This window comes from Anas platyrhynchos, chromosome 2 (assembly GCF_047663525.1).
Source record: "Anas platyrhynchos isolate ZD024472 breed Pekin duck chromosome 2, IASCAAS_PekinDuck_T2T, whole genome shotgun sequence".
In the NCBI taxonomy this organism is placed as follows: Eukaryota; Metazoa; Chordata; class Aves; order Anseriformes; family Anatidae; genus Anas; species Anas platyrhynchos.
In genome coordinates this window covers 101002459-101021479 of record NC_092588.1, presented here as the reverse complement: position 1 = coordinate 101021479, position 19021 = coordinate 101002459, and the positions used below count along the sequence as shown (strand labels likewise).

Below are 19021 nucleotides of genomic sequence, written 5' to 3'. Positions count from 1 at the left end.
TTTCCCCTCTCCCGTCAGTCCAGAGGGTCACTTGGACCCCTTTATTCTAAGTTTAGGAATACCAATCTTTTTCATTGGTTTTGAGGATGTGAGAAAAAAATCCTATGGGTTTTGAAGGCTGAAATGAAGCAGAAACCTTTTGCTGCTGGCTGCAATGCAAGTACATAGAGATGGCCTGAAGCCCAAGCCATGCTTTTTTTTTTTTTTTTTTTTTTTTTTCTTTGGGACCTTACAATTTGGGAAACCTAGACAGCCTTGCAGCTCATTAGTTTGGTAATCCCTTTGCTTCAACAACAGAAGCAGAGGGAGATGTGACTCATTTCCCAATCACCACTACCTCTGGCAGCTGAAGACAAATTAGTGCCCAGTTTCTGGGCCAGCAAGTTAGATGTCTGTAAGCTCAGCGACACCAGGCCTGTGCAGTAAAGGTGATGCTACCTGTGTGCGTGCAACAGCCACAGCTTTTCCTTCAAAATTTTCCATCATAAAGTAAAGTGGAGCAAGTTCCCAATTCTACATTTATCAGCAGTCTATAGTTTTCCACCAGCTGCAGTGTCCGGAAAGCCTTAATGTATATAAACAGCTATTGCATTTGAATTGTCTTTTTTTTTTTTTTTTTTTTTTTTTTTTCAGGCAGAAGCATGTTTCTTATTTATCTGAAAACATCCTGTTCAAATTTAAGATTTTGTGTGGTTAGCTGCTGTTCATTTTTATCTGTTCTCAAACCAGTCAGGATGGGAATAATTTCTGATGGGTGACCAATAGTGAAAAAAAAAAGAGGAGAGAAGATGTATGGGGGGTCCTGGGCATGGTGTGGTTGATGTTACAATCTGAATTTGAAATGGGATAACATATGGAAGGTCTACCAGGACTTCTGAGAAAATCAGCTAGCTAGCCTGGGATCTGCAGGACATATGCAGGGCAAATACATCCATGTGTCCTTTTTTGACTATTAGTCATTACTGCGCAGTTTAAAAAGTATGCGTCATGAAATAATCCGGGTAACCTTATGTTCTAGCTGTTATACATGGTGTGCCTTGTGCCTTTCCCTGAATCTATTGTTCAGATTTTTGATCAGACATACACGTACATCAAAACAGCAATTACCTGACTCCTCTTCTGGAAGGTATTTCTACATCTGCATTTCAAGAGGTTTTTGTCTGTAGGTTCGTGCTTCGGGACTACAAGATCCTCAACATTTAGTTGAGCAAAACATTCTGAATCCAAAATCAGGTTCAGGTTTCCTATCATATTTAGATTTATGAACAATTTGCAAACAACTTTGCTGAAATACTATCTACAAACCCTACCTGAGGTAATGGAAGCAGCAGGGCATGCATAATATTTTTGCTTTTGTTTACGTTTCTGTAGTGGTCACTTTTTGTTCTTCAGTTTGCATAGAGTCCCTTCAGCTCACTCTACATCGTGGAGCGTTACCACAAGAAAAATGCTGTGAGAGCTATGCTACATTGCCTTTTGGTTTTTGTACGTATAAATCAACCATAGATCATAAAACACAACCTGTAATAACAATCACCAATATTTAATAAATTTCTGACTAGTTTGAAAACCTGTTCAAATACTTTGTACCACCCACAAAAACATTTGTAATAAATTGCAAGGCAATAAAAATCACATAACACGTAATTACTGGCATTATTGTATCCTTCACTTTTTTGAGGGGGGAGGAGCTGGGCAGAGAGAGGAAGAGGCTGGGTTTGAGGAAAAAAAAAAGGAACTTTTCAGCTGAATTTTATGACCTAATTTGTTATACGATTCTTTAAATAATACACTTTGAGCAGTGCTAAATATGTAAAAGGAGTTTTTCAAACAGATCGCAAGTTCTGTTTCTGAATGAGTCATTTCTGATCAGTAGGATTCTCTTAACAAGGGAGTTACAGCAGAGGGACCAAAACACATTTCCATTGAAACCAGTGGCAAACTCCCGTTGACACCAACACAGGACAGAGGATTGACTTGACAGGCACATTAAAACCAAGAATGGAAAAACTTAGAGAGGTGTTGTTTAAAAAAAATAATAAATCTGAAAGGACTCCTCCAATTCAACTTCCATAGTTTTTGGCACATTTTATCATTCTCCTAGTTTGCACACAGGAATGAGGTGTAAATGTGTAAATGACTTAAATACATACAAACACTAAATCCATGTTTACATTTGCACTAACGTAAGATTCTGCCCTCATATCTATGGTTTGTGGTGAATTTCCAAGAAGTTGGTTTTACCAAGAAGTTGAGTTATTCATTGCTGTAGGGATATTGTGCTTGTGATTCAAAAGAAGTCATTTTACCAACCAAGGAAGAAAACAGAAAATCTATTAAACAAACAAAGAAGCAAAGAAGCAGAACATGGGTTTTCAGGTGAAAATATAGGCTTCTCTGCTTAAAATAAGGACTGAGCTGACTGAATCATAGTATTTTCAAACCACCAAAAGTGATTTAGAAGCATTGACATTTTTGTTACTCTTTGTTTTTAAAGTACCTAGCAAGCCTAATTCCCACGGAAAGTCCCGGGAACTTGGGAACTTGCATGCCTCTGGGAAAGGGACTCAGATTCCTCTGAATATACTACATGTGAGCTTTTAGATGTTTAGCCATTTGAACTAAATTACCTATTTGGTTTTAAAAATATATCAGTTAGGAGCTTTACTCATGATCCTGTCCCAGACTCATTCCTTTTCAAAACCCGATTTTACTCCTTGATATATTCTCTGATAATTATTCCTTTCCTAGGTAAGTATCATAGAATTAAAGCCCTTTAGTTTTGCCAGGAACTCAACTAATGTGATCAACAGCACAATAGGAAAGGTTCAAAACACTGGAAGGGTTGAGAGACAGGCACTGTATAGGCGGTGCCTCAGGAGATGGATACCAGTGCATCTTTCAGATGGCAGCTGCAAGGCAGGGCTCAATGCTTCTGAAAATGTTCTCTGTCTCTCTAACCTGGTCCTGTTTTGCCCAGTGTCAAATACTGATCTTGGCTTTCACCAAGGACACACACCCCTTCATGTCTGGTGATGCTACCATGTAGAAGATAAAAAGAAGTAAAGACCAGGTGCTGAACCTTGTCATGAATGACTTTGTCCCTGGTAGATATCCCAGGATATCTATGGATCTCAGAAAGACTTCCACTTCCTATAGAGACTAAACAGACAGCTCATTTGAAGGGAGGCAAACTGTTTTCACTCCCCTAAAAATAGGATTAAAAAGAACTCGACATGTGGAACTCTGCAGTTTCCTACCTCCTTTTGATTTTTTTTTTTTATTTTTTTCCCATCTAGTGTATTTTCATCTTTAAACAAATGCTTTGAAAAATGCACTTAAAAAAAAAATTGTGCAATTAGAAAAACATTTATTTCAATACTGCTGAAATGCTTTTCCTGTCTAATTTAAAGTCTTGCAGGTGAAAATGTAAGAAAAACAATTTGGGGCATTTTTCACAGGCAGTCACAAGATCCGGTAAGACAAATTGTGGACCAAGGGAGGAGCAGCCTCTGCCAACTGCAGCAGCTGAGTTAGAAAGTTACATTCTTCCACCAAGCCACTTTTCCCATTGTTAACATGTGTACCAAGGCATTTGTGGATGATATGCATGCGCTGCACACAGACAGTCATGGGATTAAACAGAGTCACTCACAGAATACATTAGCCCCAGTTTTAATTGCAAACCTTCCAGCCCTTCTGTCACACCAGAATCTCTTCGGATTTACAAGGATTACAACGAGTAGAAGATGTTATGCAAAGAAATTACAACAAACATCAGCCTCAGCATCTTGGATGCATTCATCTTCTGACAATGAATGCTCTATGCATACACAGGACACAGGACATACACAGGACACTACATGTAGATCATTTAGGGCTCACCAATGAACAAGTGGTGTGGTTGAAGAACCAAGGAAAAAAACTCTGTTGAATGGTATTAATAAAACCATGGAACCACATTTTTAACAAACTGAGACGGAGGAAGCAAACTGGAATTTAGTGTACACTTGAGATGCAAGATTAATGCTCCCAGAGCAAAAATGTTGAGTTCAAATGTCTAAGCCAGTAAAGGCATATTTAGACACCTAAACAAAAATGGCCTGATCTGCTGTGTTGCTGAGCACCTGCACTTCCCAGTGAGATCAGTGGGTTTTGCAGGCTAGCTTTAGGAACACAGGTTTGAAATTTGTGAGTATGAAATGGAATAACAAATGGGGAGTGCAAAAGCTGTGTCAGCAGATGCACTCGTCTTTGCCATAGTAGTGTCCTGCAGATGTTAGAGAGACGAAAGCAATTTTCCACGATAGATGATATGTTCAATATATATACAATTAAAGTAATGGGAAACAAAACGAGAAATGGGGTCACGCTCATCTGCTCTTTTGAAGATGTTTTTTCCATAGAAAGAAGCAGCTGAATGCAACTGTCGTTTAGTTACATCAAAACAACATAACATGTGCGAGCAAGGGAATCCTGGCACGTTAATTGGCAGAGTAGCTGGTAATGTGCTGTGTGCTGGACACCGATGCCTCACTCTCTCCCTCCTCCCCCCCTCCCACTCCCCCTCCATCTTTTTTCCTTCTTAATAAGAAAAGTAAACTCAAGAAAAGGCTTCCAGAAAACAAATAGGCATTGTTCCCTGGATGGTAGATACGTGGGATGTACACAACAGATTTTGTTCCACTGGGTATGGGAAGACGAACAAGTCACCACAGGGTAAGCCAGTATGTTGGATTTACAGCACACAAGCTGCTCTATAGTAATAATCCTTATGCACCCTGCAGGACACTGCAGTAAATGCAAAATACTTCACCTCTCAAAGGACTTGGATGCCTAAAGACACTCTATCTCCATGTGCCTAACCCATACTGAAATCCATGGGAATCTGGCACACAAGAGCTTTTGTAAACATTACTAGCTGTCCACCTGCAACTTTATGTACCTAAAATCCTTTGAAAAACCTGACCCTGGATCTCAGGCAGGTAATGAACCATTTTCATACTCATTTCATTTGATGCACGCAGAGCATGTAGGCCATTAGGAGAACTATTAACTCGCTCACCACTGCCTGTGTTACCGGTCCTTATGGCCCCTGCTGCCGGGGGAGAAGCAGGAGGCTGGTGGGGTGGGTGGAAGGGATCGGCATCCTATTGCTCTTGGCAGTGCAACTCCTCCTCATCCACCTGCATCCCCTCTTTCTGCCAAACTATGAGCCCCAGTCTTTTCCTGGTCCAGTAACATTTCCCAGAGGGCAGGTTGATGGGTAATATAGTAGATTGCAATTCCCTCAAGTTCAGCTCTAAAATCAGTATGCTGCAATTGTACCTAAAGAGGCTTGAGTTTTGAAATTGAGTAGATCCTGCTGAGGTCAGAGGACAGAAGGCCAGTCTAACAGAAGGTTTGAGATATGAACAATAGCTACCTGAGTGCGGTGTGCAGGGTCAACCCTCCTCTTTCTGCGGTAAGACCACCGCTGTGGGAGTTAGGGACCCCTGACTCTTTGCTACTGCTTCTTCTCACTCTACTGCTGGTATAACGCTGATGGTGCTCCCTCTAAGTCTCCTGCTCTCTGAATGGTGGGGAGTATCTGGTGAAACTACTGACACGTAAGCCCACATGATATGACTGGCATGTGTTATTTTCAGGCAGTTGTTAAGGGAAGTCTCAGAAACTGTATTACAAGCTTCAGGACTTTTGTGTAGAAATGACAAATTAGGAGAGCAGTGTGATGGCATTAGGGGATTCACAAGTCTGAAATTAGCTTATTTCCTGTTGCAAATATACTTTGTCCTGATGTTATGCCTCACCCAGCTCTGATACCATTCTTAGACTAACACACTGTAATATATAATAAAATTGTCAATGTTGTATAAATTTGATAGGTGTTAAAGCATTTAGTGCTTATAATTTATACTGTAAACAAGAGCCTTAAAAACTTTGGAAGATGTAAGCTTAAAATTTATCTGTTAGTTTGTGTTTTTAAAGCACTATTGAGTAAACTGATATTGGCCTCTTTTGCATGTGAACTCCATTATACATAGGTCCAGAGTAACTCTATAGACTAAATACATGTAAACAAGAAAAATAATACACCATGACTGAGAAGATACTAAACACATAGAAATAATGGACTTAGAACTGTGGAAACTTTAATTTCTCCTGTAAAAATATGACCTAAGCCTGTATTGTTCTAAGTACACCAAGAAACAACAACACAGAGCTCAAAAAGTAGAAGTATTGCACAGGTTATTTAGGCCTGAGTGTTACTGCTAAGTGCACCTGTGGTCATGAAATGCTTCATTTAATTTGATGGGATGAGAAATCTGAGTATGAGGAGATAGTAGCTCATTAAGGGGCTTACAGTCTTTCTTGTTACCAGAAGAATTTTATCCTTAAGCAGTTTGGCACAGATAAGGAAAAAAAAACACAACTCATCTCGCATCTCTTAAGTCTGCACTTTAGCCACATATCCCTTCCCTCCCTATCTTTGTGAAAGCTGGAAGACCACAGCGTCTGGCAAAATATTTAATGATAATAATACTAAAACATTTCCCACTGACTGAAGGAACTACAGAAGTAACACATAGTGTGTGTAGGCCTCTGTCCAGGAATAATAAACTATAGGTTTCTGTCTGATGGTGAAAAAGAGCTCAGATAGCAGTGAAACAAATACATTTATCCCTGTAAGACTGAAAGATAGCTGTGCTGGGCCAAATATTAAGTGATAATTACTAGGGATAAGCAAACCCTGTGGAGCTGGAGGTTTTGTAAGCAGTTCAGGCTTTTAATGTGTTTTGGAGTTTTATAAAATCCCAGGCTTTGAAAAAAAGAAGTTGGAGGGGGTTGGAAAACTCATAACTCTCCTTTTTCTGTTCGCTCCTACTCCACTTCTTCTGTAGGAAAAATGGTAACAGTGATGTAGGCTGCACAAGAAGGAGGACAGAAGTACCCATGCCCCTTTCAGACTTCCAAGTCTTGGTTGCCTTGCAGAACACTGAGGCAGACACTCCACCTTCCTCACACCTGAGCAGCTCAGGGGGAATCTTTTTCCCTCAGCTGAGCTAGGAGAATGGCTGGCAAACATCAAGGTTTTCAAGCCCCTTGTTTTTTGTTGCACCCATATTGATAATTGGTGCTTCCTTATGAAGACCTTCACTGCTGCAGCCGGTCTACTACATGTGAATCTTTGCTTTCTTTTTTTTTAGGACAAAGAAAGAAAAGTTAAAGAAGCTAAAACAAAATCTAGCTGCCATGGCTTCTGAAAGAGGCTGTCCTGAGTTGTGACTTCTCAGTTCAAGAGGTTTGCATTGCTGATAATACCACACATCTGCAAGAAACTATAATGCTACCTACAAACCCAACAGCAAAGCAGTCTGTGAGCTGCTGCTCAGCTTTCTGAACCCCCAGCAAGGAAAGACAAAAACAAGAGCAGGAGCACAGAAATTGTGCTGGCAGCAGCAGCTGGGAGCAGGGAGTTACTGCTCTCCAGAGATATCCAGCTGTTTCAGCAGACAGCCCCATCACAGCAGCTGCTTTGCCCTCACCCACTGTTACCTAGCTTCAACTTTGCTAAGCTGAGCTGCAAACTCCAATGTTATAGCCCCAGCTTTCTTGCACAGTGGCAAGAGTCAGTGACCTTAAGCTGAAGTGGAGAGGCAAATGATGTGTAAAATTATTGCAAATACACAGATATTTTAGAGAAAAAATGGGCAGCCACAAAAAATAAGTAATCTAAATCATCACTTAGGGAGCTACACAGCCCTTCTTCCTTACAGAATCTCTTTATCTGCTGGGAAGAAAGCAGCCTGCTACTGCAAATGGTGCTTTATTCATTCGGAGAAGAGAAAATGGAAGAAACCCAGGCTTGCTCTGCTACATAAAAGATTTACCACCCATTCTGAAATCCAGCAGTAGCAAAGGCACAGACCAGGGTACTGAAAGACAGCAAAACTCAAGGTATACCACGATAAACAAGCGTAGGCTGTCTTTGCTCTGCCACAACCAAGTCCCTGCTTTTGAAGGACACAACTTCCCTAAACAGCCTAAGAAAGTTTCATGCTATTGGCATGGCTGGAAAGATTTTGCCCGGAGCTGCAGCTGGGTATTTTGGCATCCATACTCCTCCAGCTGTAAACATCCTCCATGTACCCTGCTGGCAGTGTATATTCCTGGGTTCAGTGGCAGAAGCAGCAGACAGGGCTTGGACATAATTCTCTTGCTTAGTTTTTACCATTTGAGCCCTTGCTCTGCTTCAGATTTCTCTGACCCAAAGGGGGATGACTAGGAGTTAGTGACTCATGAAAACAAACCTCTCAAAGAAGAAAAATGTAGCAACTGCCTTATGATAGAGAGAAGACAAAATATCATTACTTCTCCCATCCACAGCAGAAAAAAATGTAAGTCTAGAGATGCAGTAGGGAATATATGGGAATGAGGGCAAAGGACTACAGTTCATGATCACAGAATTGCTTCCTGGGAGAATGGGAAGAGTGGGAGAGCTTTACAGAAATCACAGGACGCAGTTTTAAGTGAGATCCTCTGAAAACATGGGACTTTTCTCCTCTTCATAGGAAGAGTGTCTGGCCACAGCTAGGAACTCATACATTGTTAATTCAGGACTTCCTTCTCTTCACAGCAGCCCAAATTGGCATTTTGCCCCCTTTAAAAGGAAAACAAATCTAATCCTTTTGCAGTTCTGTTCCTCATTTCAAAAGTGTGTGAGTGGGTTTGAAATGAAACAAAATATGTCCCCCTCTTATTAGTAATGCCAAATTGCTGGAACTGATTGGAGGAAGGAGAGATCGGAGGGCACATTGCATGAACTCTGCACAGATTGCATGAAGCAAACCTCTCTCTCTGTAAAACAATGCAGTTCAGGGGCCAGTGAATTGAGCATAAAGCCCTGAGAAAATATCAAGCCAAATACATCACTACAACATTGCTGTTTTCAAAGGAAATGAAAGATGCAATCTATGCATATATCAGACAGCATTTGCTGAAGCCTGCCAGTCTGAATTCTACTCAAACTGGTACAAAGCGGGTGTAGTGGTGTTTGGATCAATGATCTGATGTCAGCAGAAATGAAGTCTGAAACAGCACTAGACTCTAGAAACAAATCTTCTACCACCTCTACCCCGTTTTGCCTTCTTCTCTCCCTGCACATCCCCCCATACCCCCAGGCTGAATCAGAGAACTCAGCTGCATGGTATCTTGTCACTGAAAAGCTAGCTGGAAATGGCTTCTGCTGAGATGTGTTAACCATGGAAACATAGCCCTGTAAGCCCAGCAGTAAAAAAGGAACCTGTAAGCAAAATTCTCCTATCTGAGGTTTTACCTAACACTGTCTGAAAAGGGTGCAGTGTACCAATAATTACGTAGATTGCTTCAGTCATTCTCTGGAGATGTGGCAATGTGCTTGCAGCGCAAGCTAGAGAAGAAAGTCTGGAGGAGGCATCAGTCTGTTTGCATTATGTAGTCATCATACTTGCTGGAGTTGACTTGCAGCATCTGTGAACAGACTTCTCCTAATAAAGAGCTTCTTTAATTGAAGGATAATGAAATCCTACGATTTTATTACCTAGGGTAGAAGTGGTGAGGGAGTGATACTCACGCTGAAGAAGGGTGCATGTTTAAGAAGAGAACAAGGCAACATTTATGGAGAGAAGCAATATAACACACTCTACAGGAAAGCTGGATTTCTAGACAAAGAGTGTTGCATAATCACAGAAACCATGCAAGAGAAAAATGGATTCTGAATACTGAACTGACCATAAGAATTAATAAGGCAAAGATTTTTCCCAATCTCATATGAAGTACTTTGGCTGGGAAATACAGGAATAATTGATAATTGTAAATGATTTTAGGCAGAAGGACACTATAGACAGGTATTGGGGTTGGGATGGAGGTCAGGGAAGTACTTTATTTTACCTGAAGTAAAGAAGAAGAGAGATTCTTAGGTATGTGAGTTACACAATGAAGAGCTCTGGTATCCACATGTAACTGATGAGACAAAAACATTCTCTAATCAGAAACAGCTTTTTTTTTTTTTTTTTGGACATGTGATTTCAGTTTGCAGGAGAAAAATGTCAAGAGAAATATCCCCAACCCTGGGGAAACACATACAAATGTCAACAGCACAGGAGCTGTCCAAAGGAAAAATCAAAACAGTGACAGCCATTAGTGCACAGAACGAGTACATAGATGCAAGATAAAGAAGCCAATGACTCAGGACACAGCCAGACTGAAAATCATGGCTCAGTGTACATACTGTGGGAAGAACATGAAAGGCAGAAATTAACATTCTCAGCCACTGAATACAAGAGCAAAGAGTGTAAGAAATATGTCCCAGTGTACAGCCAGTTGAGAAGGAAGAACAGCTTTCAGCAGATGAAGAGATTGGAAGAGAACTAGAGTTGTCAGGATTTATGGAAAGACTGGGAAAGCTAGTAATAAGGTTGAGTACAGCATTAGGATTTAGAAAAGAAGAGCTCAATTTCATTGCCAGATCCTTCAAAGCTCAAAGGGCTAGCTGAAGTGTTTCAGCCAGCACTAGCAAAAGGCTTATGGCTAGTGAGATAATGGGTCAAAAAACTCTATGGTATAGATTTGGATGACTGTTAGGGATATCAAAAGAGGAGGCAAAAAAAAAAAAATCATAATTAATTGCTATATCCTGCAAGACTTACAGGAACAGGATGAGAATGGGTGAAGGATGAAGATTTTTTTCTGAAGCACCGTTAGTTCTGACTGTGCCTACAGCGCCAGCTTGAAGACGAAAAGTATGTCCATCACTTCATCGCAAGGCTTGCAGAGAAAAGTGGATTATAGTTAGAGTTCCAGCTTCATTTATTGTTAAGATCAGGATTAGGATTTGGGAGAGCAAGGACTGACCAGTTTGGTTTGCTCCTGTGCTTTGCTGCTGTGCTATGACCTCAGTTTGGCTGGTAACGGATTTGACGTGTCAGGTGAGAGCAGCTCTTCCCTGTGGCTGTTTCAGATCACTGGCCAGACTTGATAAAGTCATGCAGAGCTTGGACATTATGCATATGGGCCAGTTGTTAGAGTGTCAAACCAAAGGTCCATCTGGCTCTGAGAATTATTATAAAGAGATGCCTAGAGTATAAAACAGAGTAAGCCTGACTGTACACTCCCAACATTCGGACATGAAATTCATTTTCACGATCTTGTCTAGTCTCACCGTGAGTACATGTAAACCCTCAGTTCCACAGGCTAGGAACATTGTGCCTTAGTTATATGGTCTGCAAAGAACCAACTTTGTCAGCAGTTTTAAACACATCTCTTTATAATTTCATTTGATTAATCTAGTGTTTATATTGGAAAAGACAGTGGCCAAATGATGCCTATTGAATCTGTGAATGATTTTATAAACCATTACCAAACCCTCCCTTGTGTTGTGTCCTGAGAGCTGCCAGGCAGAGAAGGACCTGGGAGTGATGGTGGAAAGTCAGCTGAATATGAGCCAGCAGTGTGCTCAGGTGGCCAAGAAGGCCAACGGCATCCTGGCTTGTATCAGAAACAGTGTGACCAGCAGGGCTAGGGAGGTGATCGTCCCCCTGTACTCGGCTCTGGTGAGGCCGTACCTCAAGTACTGTGTTCAGTTTTGGGCCCCTTGCTACAAGAAGGACATCGAGGTGCTTGAGCGGGTCCAGAGAAGGGTGACGAAGCTGGTGAGGGGCCTGGAGAACAAGTCCTACGGGGAGTGGCTGAGGGAGCTGGGCTTGTTCAGCCTGGAGAAGAGGAGGCTCAGGGGCGACCTTATTGCTCTCTACAGATACCTTAAAGAAGGCTGTAGTGAGGTGGGGGTTGGTCTATTCTCCCACGTGCCTGGTGACAGGACGAGGGGGAATGGGCTAAAGTTGCGCCAGGGGAGTTTTAGGTTAGATGTTAGAAAGAACTTCTTTACCGAAAGGCTTGTTAGGCATTGGAACAGGCTGCCCAGGGAAGTGGTGGAGTCACCATCCCTGGAAGTCTTTAAAAGACGTTTAGATGTAGAGCTTAGGGATATGGTTTAGTGGGGACTGTTTGTGTTAGGTTAGAGGTTGGACTCGATGATCTTGAGGTCTCTTCCAACCTAGAAATTCTGTGATTCTGTGTGATTCTTTCTAGAGTAGAAATGTCTAACTTACTTACATGGCCTTTGTATGACAATTTGTGTGGCCCAGTTCTGCTACATTTTCATCCATAAGCTAATGTGCTACCTCAAATTAGGGTAGAGCTCTTCAGCTCTCCAAAAAGTAGAAAAGTTATGTTGAGTTTGCTTTAGAATAAGCAGATAACATGCTACTGTGAGATCCCATAAGGTCCACCACTGCCAGAGGGCCCGTAGCATTTGCGAGCTGTTAAGGTATGGTTGAGTCAAGGTTTTGAAGGAAGGTTTTGAAAACTGTCTTTCCTGCTTGACTCTGTAAGGTCTGTCTGCATGTACAGAACCAGATGTGGTTCATGGCTGCTCTTAAGGACAGGCTTAGATTTGCTTAGGACCTCAGAAACTAGAAACAGGAGAGGTACAAATTCTGATGTACCCAGCAGGGCCTGCAGATCCATGAAGAGGTCCTTCTGGAATGAGGAGAAACCTATGCCACAAATACCTTCAGTTTCATAAGAATTGCAGAGGAAAAGGTAAGTGGTTAATTTTTATCTCTAAAGGTACATAAACATTAGTAAATGAATAATTCCTGGGCACTGGAAAACACTTCTCTGCAATATCAAACTGCTAGAAACAGTTAATTTTGGCCTGCTCCCAAACAACTCACAGCCATGCTTTGGTAGATAGGACACTGCAGGAAATACTTCCAGTTCCCAGCATGGATTTTGGCATACTTCCTCTGCCATGGCTCCCCAGCAGCATGCTGTGCTTAGCTGGTAGGAGGTGGCAGTGGACACCCCAGTCTGGATGGCCTCAGGGTACCCCTCAAACCACTCAAAGACCTGAAGTATAGAGATCGAGGAAGGGCCATGAAAATCTTGATTGCTTTGCTCTTCACAGGCCTGGCAGCAGCCACACAACAGAGCTCCAGGAGTGCCCATTGGGTTTCCATGCTTCCTGCTGTCAGGGGACAGGGGAAATGTGGATGTGTTTGGGTATCAGATGTCTTACAATGAAGGACAATAAAGAGCACAAAGATTGGTGGCTTGGAGGAGGAGTTTATTAGCCACTGCCTGAAAAAAAAAAAAAGTCTCCCATTAAAACTTCAGCAGATGAAACAGCAACAGTCATGAAGGACATCTTTACCACCTATTGAATGCTCAGGGAGCAGTTGCAGCAACTGGTTAGATGTCTCTGCCTCTAAAGTTCAGCCCTGGCAGGCATTTCTGCTTAGCCAGACATGTGCATGTGGGTTGTTTTAGAAAAAATTGCCCCCTTTCCTGAGCTACTCACCTGCTGCCTGAGGGCACGCTGGCACAGAGCAGCAGCACAGCAAAGGTGTTTCTGGTAAGAGTTGGGATTAGAAAGCAAGAAGCTACTTTCCTTCCTAAACTTTGGAATTTTGAATGAGTAGGTGGAGAATGCAGCTTAAAAATGGGAGTCTGCAATGTAAAATATAAAATGTTTGTTCTGTAAAATGTCTTTGGTTACTTTGACTGCCTTCAGGTTAGGATTGGGATCAGCTCATGGACTGCAATTTACCACAAGAAAATCTAGAGAAAGACACAAGCTTAAATCTTCCAGGTGTTGGTAGAGAAGGATGAAGCAAGTAGTTGTGTATATATGACTTTTTTTTTCCTCTCTAGCCTCTGACTCAGCTCAGAATTAATATTAGGATCAGGTTTTAAGAAACGAAAAATGATAGCACTAGTTCTAGTATCAAATATTGGAATTTCAGATTAATTTTCTTAGGCTGTAAGCAGCTTTTTCAAATGCTTAGTGTTTGTAGGCCAGGGAAAGAAGAAATTTGGAAAGATTTTTATTTCTGAGTCTAGTTATGGTAAGGAAGGAGAGATGAAGTTAGCAGGAAAACTATATTTTTGCCTTAATAGTTTGTGATTTTCTCTTTTGGATTATGGTTAGTAACATGGTTAGGTATACTGATAGAATTTAATTCAGAAAAGTAATGTTAATATTGCTCCTAAATCTTAGAAGCTGTGCCAAAGTCATGTATTCATTTGACAGAAATTATTTAAGTTTTGCTTCTGTAAGAAGGCAAAGCTCCATTTCAGGGTTGCAGCTTAGAGGATGAAAGTCTGAATAGTTTTATGCTTGTACCTTGCAAGTCATAACAGGCAAGATGAGGGACAAGGCTACCAGGAAAAAATAACCAATGAGTAATTTCTGTACTTTTAGAACCTGTCTTTCAGGGCACAGGTAAGACGGAGGAGAAGAAGTCTAGAACTTCAGGGACTTTTCTTGTTCTGGAAACTTGCCAACATGACCAACATGAGGTAAGTAGCCTGCAGGCCAAATAGTTTATGATTAATTTTATAGTCCTTATGAGTTGCAGGTTGTTTAGTCCTAGTCTATTTTAATACAGTCGCGCCTGATGAGGGATAAGAAATTAGTCATAAATCCTTTTTTCTTCCTAACTTCATCCAGAATCTTACCCTCTCAGTGCCTCTAAGATTCAGGAATAAATCTACCTTCAAAATTTTTGCTTCCTAAACCCTGCCCTGGCAGAGAGGCCTGAAAGCCTGACAGGAATCACACTCAAAGTAAGACTTTTGTCTCTGAAAACTACATCAATCATCTTCCCTTCACTGAAAGCTCTGAGTTTTGGTAATAAAGCTAAAGCTAGCATTCCTCAGTCTTAAACCTTGCCCAAATCTGAAGGAAGATCTGTAATTTGCAATAGGCTTAATCTAATGATAAGCCATTTATCTGCACCCTTGAAAGTTTTTTGGGGCTTCCAAGATTTGGGGAAGTAGAATTTTTCTGTAGAGTAAATCACAGTTTCTTATTTTCTGATGCTACCTGTAAACCTAAACTAAATTCTAACATTTAAAACAACTCATATTCAAATCCAAATGAAAAGACATCCTTTCTACTTTCCAGCACAGGAAAACTGCTGTGTTAAGTTTAGCATTCAGCATAACACAGATTGAGTATTATTGGTTGTTATTACAGGACTGCAGATTTTCCATGTTCAAAGACCAAGTGCTAAAGAAGGAACCAGAAGGATCTTTACCTGTTCTTAGCCTCTCTGCTGGCATTAAGGCAATGGTAGCATTTAGGAAAGGGCAAGATTTCAAGCAGGAGACATGGAGGGACAAACTATTTTCTTCATTTCTACAAATGCTCCAGGAAAAGGGTGATGGACAGCTCAGGAAGAGCATGCAGTTTAGTATTCCTGGCCTTTTGTATGTAGAGTAGATTAAGTCTAGGGTTTTGAAGACCAACTGTAGTTTGCTGTAGCTTGCAAGGTAGACAGGATTGTTCCTCTGTTTTGGAATAAGGCTCAGGTCACTATTAGGTATTTAAAATCAGTTTTTCAGGTCAGTATGAGAATCTGGAGAATACGGCAGCATCTGGCCATGCTGCTTCTAGGTTTCTCCTTTGTTTTCAACACAAGAAGATTTTGTCTCCAGATCTCCTCTTTGCCTCACTGGAGAGGAAATGATCCAGCTGTAAAGCTAATTCTTCAGTTCCTCATTTTCTATACCCAGACGTACTCCTAATTATAACTTGCCAACTTATCACAGCCACAAAACTAAGCATTTCTGCCAGCTAGTTTCAGTTTCATTTCTAAACATAATAGCAGAAACTATCCTTACTCATTCAGATTTGCTCCTATGAGTCCATGGGCTAGCACTGAGAATTTTACAGCAGCTAGCCGTAAGCCACAAGTGTTCAGTTTCTGATGTCATCAACAACAAGGCTAACCAATGATCTCTCTTCATTGTGCCATAGACCAAAGATGCCTGCTTAATTCAGGGTCAGATATTGGTTTTGAGGTTAGGTTAAAAGTTAGAACTAGGGTTCAGGTTACTTTTGGGACAGCAAGGACTAACAGGATATTTTCATTGTTGGGCACTGCATGACCTGTAGGACTAGAAGATAGGCTATCAGAGACAAATGGCTTATGATTAATTCTCTTGCTGTTAGGAGTCTCTGGACTATTAACCTTAATTTTAAGGTTAGGGTTCAGAAGATCTGGGTCATCAGAGCTAGATTTATTGCTGGATTCTGCAAAGCCCAGAGGGCTAGGCTGATGGCTTGAACAGGAATGAGCAAATGATTTGTGGTTCAGGGCAGTTAGGGATGACTAGGCCATGGGAATAATGTAGCAAACGGTTCGCACAGATGCCAATTTTGGCCTCAACAAAGATCTGAACTGGTAGAAAACAAGCAAATGATAAGTCACGGTGTCTTTTAAATTTAATTAAGCCACCACCAAAAATGCTTTCTATGAATATATCAGATCAACAAATTCATCAAACTTAATTTCATTCTGTAGGTAATATGATAATAAAATATTGTAAGACTGGAATAATTTATCAGTTCACTAATGATTATTCTGGAGCAATGGATCTGGTTCAAACTCTGGGGAAGAAACAAGCATCTACATCTACAAATACATGAAAGCACATTAGTGTGAAATATTTGGTGTCACTGACACACCAATCCACTAATAGAAGCATTTCAAGAAGACTGATACAAGAAAAGCTGAAGCCAGAAATAACTTTTCATGTGCAGCTCAAAATGCAGCCCTGATAAAGTCACTAACGATGACAATAGCCATTACAGCCAGAAACCAGCATAGAATAAACCTGCAGTCTAATAATCAAGAGAAAGCCTTCAAAGCAAAGTGAAAGGGTTCTACGTAGCAGAATATTGAATAGACTTGCACCCTTAGTAATGGCGCAGTTACTACCAAAATTGTTTTGGGCAACAATGCCCTGTGTTCTTGATGCCAACAGTGGCTTGTGGCACCCGAACTACTGCCAGTTACCTGACCATTTGTCATTGCATTTGACATTTAACTTTGAGTCTAAATATTGTTGTCATGAACCCAGCTACCCAAGTTTTATGCTAAGTACTAAACCTGTCACTAACTAGAGGGATTCAGAAGCACCAGGCGTGTAGTTCACCACAGCACTATTGCTGTAGCCAAAGGTAACAAGAACAGGCTATCCAGTTAATTTCACAATAACAATCACAACCAATTCCCAAGCAAGTACTAGGAGTATCTGAATGCAGACAAGATGAAGCCAGACATCTTTTGATCTGAGAGATATTGGTCAGACCTGAGAAGCAGAGAGATAAAAGCAAAGCCTAGACCAGGAGATGAAAGGGGGAAACCACTGATTTACATTCATGGCCCGTTCGTTTTCTGGGCTCTGCTTCCTCCTAGCTCTCCCTTAGACAATTAACATACAATGATATCACACAGGGGTGGTCCTGAATGGACCCTAAAAACAGTAAGAATATCCCAAAGTTCCTCAGTCTGTTGGGCAGAGAAGGCAGTAGCTCTCAGATGGGGATAGCTCACTTGTGTGGCCTCAAAATGACTACAAGAAAGAGCAGGGAAAGAAGCAATGGAACATTGTCTCTGCTTTTCCTGCTTTCTTTTGCTTGTTTTTCCTACCTGTAAGCTTTCTCTCCTTCTCTGACAGGCACTTGAAGATGCTTTGAGTTCACTTTGAGCTGGTGGTGGCACAAGGATAGCAAACCAACAGGACCAAAGGTTGTGGCTATGGTGAAGATCTCTATGTGCATGCAGATGCTGGATGGCTGCCTACACCTTCCTATGCCTTCCCTTCCTGGTGCATTGTTAAGTTGAGTTGGGCTGAGGGCATGAGCTGTGTCTCCTGTACTGGCAACATGGATTCCTCCTTCAGGGCAAGTTCAAGATCATCAGCTTGAGGCAGGGTGCTAGAACAGAACAGAACAGTTGGAAGGGACCTACGAAGATCATTGAGCCCACTTCAGGGCTAACCAAAAATTAAAGCATATTATTAACAGCTTTATCCAACTACCTCTTGAACGCTGAGAGGCATGGGACATCACCCCATTGAAGTTCTGACCACTGTGCCATGGAAGTTTGCGTACGCAGGGGTTGTGAGGACAGGAGACAACAAGGAGGAGTAGTCCTAGGGCTTTGGGAGTAGAAATACAGAGAAATACAGAGAAACTGATAGGAAGTGACAATGAACCAGGCGCTGGCATGCAAGGGCTGTGAAGTTGGGAGAGGTAGACTAGACAGGTTCTGATCTGCTAGCATTTGAAGATGTCGTATTTATTTGTTAGGAAGATACTTAATTTTTAGAGATGTGTGTTATACTTCAGATGGGGGCACTCAGCATAGAAAGGTTCTGTAGAAGGCCAGAGAGGACGAATGCATGCAGGCAAAGGGAGAGGTAGACAGAAGGGAGGGAGTAACAGGAACAATATTAAGCACTTTGAGGAAGACCGTGCAAAGCTGGCAGATCAGAGCACTTCTCTGAGCAGTGGAGAGAGGCACATTAAAGTTTTCAGAGCTAAAACACTACCTGATTGAGCTCTTGGGAATGCAAAGGTGCCATTAGTTCACCTGTCAGTTCTGTCTGGATATGAAGCCCCAGTACAAACTGCACCAGAGAAAACCACCACCACACTTCCCACTATGCCCAAACAATCAGTAAAAGCTGGTAAAGGCACAGAGAATGATTAGAAGGCTGACAAAATGTATGGACTGGCTTCCATATGTGGAGTGATTAAATAGACTAAGACTCCAGTCTAAGTGACAACATGATAAATGTCTGTAAAATCACAAGTGGCATGAACATGGCAAACAGGAAACAACTACACACTATTTCTTCTGGTATACAAGCTAGAGGGCATCAAATGAAAGGCAGGAAACATTTTTCAAACAAATAAAAAGGTAGATTTCCCCTTTCTTAACTCACAGTAAAGCCAGCTAACTCCTTGCCACAGGATGCTGCGGGATACCACAAGTTAACTTGCGTTTAAACATTCATGAACGAATTCACAGAAGAAAAATCCATCAGAGCTATTAAAAACAAAGGCCCCATCTCTGGCTCAGGAACTACCCGAGCCACAAATTCTTGGAGGCTGAAGAGTGTT

At 41.4% G+C, this 19021-nt stretch overlaps 1 long non-coding RNA gene across 6 annotated transcripts in view; it reads right to left on the bottom strand.

Annotated features, from left to right (window-relative positions):
* Positions 1–19021, bottom strand: part of LOC106015519 (uncharacterized) — a 302586-nt gene that overhangs the window by 42914 nt on the left and 240651 nt on the right. The window lies entirely within an intron of this gene.